The sequence below is a fragment of the Delphinus delphis genome, chromosome 6 (assembly GCF_949987515.2).
Source record: "Delphinus delphis chromosome 6, mDelDel1.2, whole genome shotgun sequence".
Taxonomy (NCBI): domain Eukaryota; kingdom Metazoa; phylum Chordata; class Mammalia; order Artiodactyla; family Delphinidae; genus Delphinus; species Delphinus delphis.
In genome coordinates this window covers 85,587,707-85,591,858 of record NC_082688.1, presented here as the reverse complement: position 1 = coordinate 85,591,858, position 4,152 = coordinate 85,587,707, and positions in this window count along the sequence as shown.

Below are 4,152 nucleotides of genomic sequence, written 5' to 3'. Positions count from 1 at the left end.
TTTCTAAAAAAAAAAAAGTCTTCATTGCTTTGTGCCAAATAACAGTAATAATAATAACAGCTAATGCCTATATCATTAGATAACTCATTTAATCTTCATAACAACCTTATGAATTGGGCACTGTGAATAACCCATTTTGCAGTTGATGAAATGGAGGACCGAGAGGTGAGGTAATCTGCCCAAGGTCACCAGCCCATGAGCGACAGAGCTGGGATATGAACCCAGGCAGTCTGGCCACTAAACTCGGAGTTAATGAATCGTTTCTCCTGTGTGTTGTCTGTTCAGGTCTGGGTGTGCAGAATCAACATGAGCAATGCTTTTAAGCCCTCCTGGGAACTGGAGAAGTGATATATTATCGGTGGTACCCATCTAGGACCTATTGGCCTCCTGTACATGGGTGTAAGCTTCTGAGGCACAAATGAAGGTTTAAGTTATTACTCAGTGATAAGTTTTTTATAAAAACATAGCACTTCATTGAATTAACATAATATAATAATTCCTAAGGTTTAATTACCATAAAGAAAAGGATTCATCATAAGAACAAGATTTAGGAAATACAATTGGTTGCAAACAAGCACTTTTCTATTAGGCTCTGTGTAAAAACAGTTCCTCCCTTAGCTGACCCTGGTTCTTTCTGGACTGGAATTCCAAGATTATAGCAAGTTATATCAGATGTTAAGAAACATCTGGACTTTCTTAAGCTCTACATATATTAGGATTTTGCCAATGGAATGTAGGTGGAAATGATGTATACTAATTCTAGTTTGAAAACCCAATGAATAATCCTTCATCCACTCCTTTTCATGCATTAAAAGTCATGAGTTTCAAGGACAAAAGCCTGGGTGTCTGAGCCACCACTCTGTCTACATTAGGTTGTGATGTGAAATAGAAATGAACCTTCGATGTACTAAGCTACTAGGATTTCAGGCTTATTAGTTATTGCAGCATAACCTAGGCCATCCTAAGACTGAGCTTGGGAAAGCTTTTGTTTTTGTTTTTAACTTCTCTGAACCCCAGTTTCTTCATTAAAAAAATGTTAATTGAAGTACTTATTGTTGTAGTCAAGGCCATATTCACTGTAAGTAACCTACTTAGGCCAACTAAATCAGAAAGGGAATTTGTTGGAAAGATTCATGAAGTCCAGTACCACTGCAGAGGAGGACAGCTTACAAAGAACACATCCTTCTTAGTTCCAGCATTATCATCCAATTCACTAGTGTCTGTGTCTCAAGCTAAGTTCCCAGGACAGAAAATCTGATTGGCTCACCTTATATCAAATGTCTACCTCTGATCCAATCAGCTGCAGCCAGAGACAGGGTCACACAAGCAAATGTGTCTTGAATCTTCCTCTTATGGGCAGGGTGCACTTTTCTCCAAGATGGGGATCATGGGCTGAGCAGATACCTCAAAGATATCTGCTATGCTACACACAGGGATGTTGAGGTTACATGACAAGGCATATGCCGGGCTGATTCTGCATTGTCACGAGCTTGGAAGTCACCACTCCAGCCTAACTAACTGCAAGTGAAAAACTGAAAAGGCTGAAAAGTCAAAAACTCTTCTTGGGTCCATAAGAGAAGGAAGGACACAGGGCAAACCATTGTCCCCAAGGTTGGCGAGACGGGTGAAAACAGGCAGTCACATCTCACCAGAGCAAAGACTCATGAAGGGAAATTGCTGCGGGAGCCAGTGCTGGGGTCTAAAGCCTGAACTGTAATTAACAGATTGCTGGAAGTTCAGCCTGGACAGTTCTGAGAGTTAAAAAATTCAGGGCAACCTACAGGGGGCCCCCAGGATTGTGAGTTTTACCTCTAGGAGCTGGACCAGGATACCACAGTGAATGCTGGAGAAAATACTGGGCTTCTGGCTGGGGATGGGAAGGAAACATTTTGAAACACACCAGAGCACTCTGTTCTTAACAAAGCCTGCCCTCAAGGGAAATTAGTTAACGAGAGCAACCCAATCAAGGATTATCAGTCTTAACTGACCTGGGGAAGGGAAATACCCGACTCTAGCCAATTCTAGCCATCCCATACCACTTAAGGGGGGAGAAAAAAACGGAGAAACACTTGTGAAGTTCACAATCTAGAAGCACAGGCTCACAAAATGCTGAGACCTAATCATAGGACTAGGTCCCTCCCCTCACATCTCACCACCTCCTTACTAAAAGCCTGTTTACAGCAGTTCCTTTTATCCAGTACACTATATCCAGCTCTCAAGAAAGAATTACAAGGCAAACCAAAGGGCAAAAAACCACAATTTGAAGAGACAGAGCAAGCTTCAGAACAAGACATGGCAGGGATGTTGGAATTACCCGCCTGGGAATTTAGAACAATTATGATGGGACTTCCCTGGTGGTGCAGTGGTTAAGAATCTGCCTGCCAATGCAGGGGACACGGGTTCGATCTCTGGTCCAGGAAGATCCCACATGCCACGGAGCAACTAAGCCCGTGTGCCGCAACTACTGAGCCGGTGTGCCACAATTACCGAAGCCTGCGCACTCTAGGGCCTGCATGCCACAACTACTGAGCCTGCGGGCTGCAACCACTGAAGCCCACGTGCCTAGAGCCCGTGCTCTGCAGCAAGAGAATCCTCTCAATGAGAAGCACATGCACCGCAACGAAGAGTAGCCCCCACTCGCTGCAACTAAAGAAAGCCCGTGCGCAGCAACGAAGACCCAACACAGCCAAAAATAAATAAAATTCAAAAAAAAATAAGACAATTATGATAAATTTGCTAGGGACTCTAATGGATAGACAGCATGCAAGAACAGATGGGCAATGTAAGCAAAGAGAAGGAAATCCTAAGAACCAAAAAGAAATACTAGAGATTAAAGAAAACATTGTCACAGAAATGAAGAATGGCTTTGATTGGAATTTGATGGTCATGGCTAAGGAAGGAATCTCCGAGCCTTAGGATATATCAATAATCTTTGAAAACTGAAAAGCAAAGCAAAACATAGACTGGAAAAAAAAACTAACAAACAAACCAGGATATCCAAGGACTGTGGGACAACTACAAAAGATGTAACATGCATATTGGGAACATCAGGAGAAGAAGAAGAAAGAGAGAAAGGAACAGAAGAAATATTTGAAATAATAATGACCGAGAATTTCCTCCAAGTTAATGTCAGACACCAAACCACAGATCCAGGAAATTCACAGAATAACACACAGGATAAATGCCAAAAAACCACACCTAAGCCTAACATCATCAAACTACAGAAAATCAAAGATGAAGAAAAAATCCTGAAAGAAGCCAGAAGAGGAAATAAACACCTTACCTACAGAGGAACAAAGAAGTACATCTGACTTCTTCTCAGAAACCATGCAAACAAGAAGACTTGGAGTGAAATATTTAAAGTGTTTAGAGGAAAAAACCCATCAACCTCTGAATTCTGTACTCTGTAAAATTATCCATCAAAAGTGGAGAGGGACTTCACTGGTGGTCCACTGGTTAAGACTTTGCCTTCCAATGCAGGGGGTGTGGGTTTGATCCCTGGTCAGGGAGCTGTAATCCTACATGCCCCAAGGCCAAAACTCCAAAATGTAAAACAAAAGCAATATTGTAACAAATTCAATAAAGACTTCCAAAAAAACAAAGCGAAGGAGAAACAAAAACTTTCTCAGACTAACAAAAATTGAGGGCATTTTTTGCTAGTAGGTCTTCCTTGCAAGAAATGTTAAATGATGTTCTTTAGAGAGAAGGAAAATGATATAGGTCAGAAGCTTGGATCTACATAAAGAAAGGAAGAGCATCGAAGAAGGAAAAAAAGAAGGTAAAATAAAAACTTTTATTTTTTATTCTTAATTGATCTAACAGAAAACCGTTTTTTCAAAATACTAATAGCAAGAATGTATTCAGTTATGACTTATTCTTAATTGATCTAATAGACAACAGTTTGTTCAAAATAGCAACAATGTATTCAATTATATCTGCTTATGTATATATCATATATATGCACTTATGTATGCTTACATATAAGTGAAATGAATGATAGCAATTATACAGGGACAGGAGGATGGAACTAGAATTATTTTGTTATTATAAGGTACAACTACCCATGAAGAGGTATATGTTATTTGAAAGTGAAATTGGATTAGTTGTAAATGTATATTGCAAACTCTAGGGAAAGCACTAAAAATAGTAAAA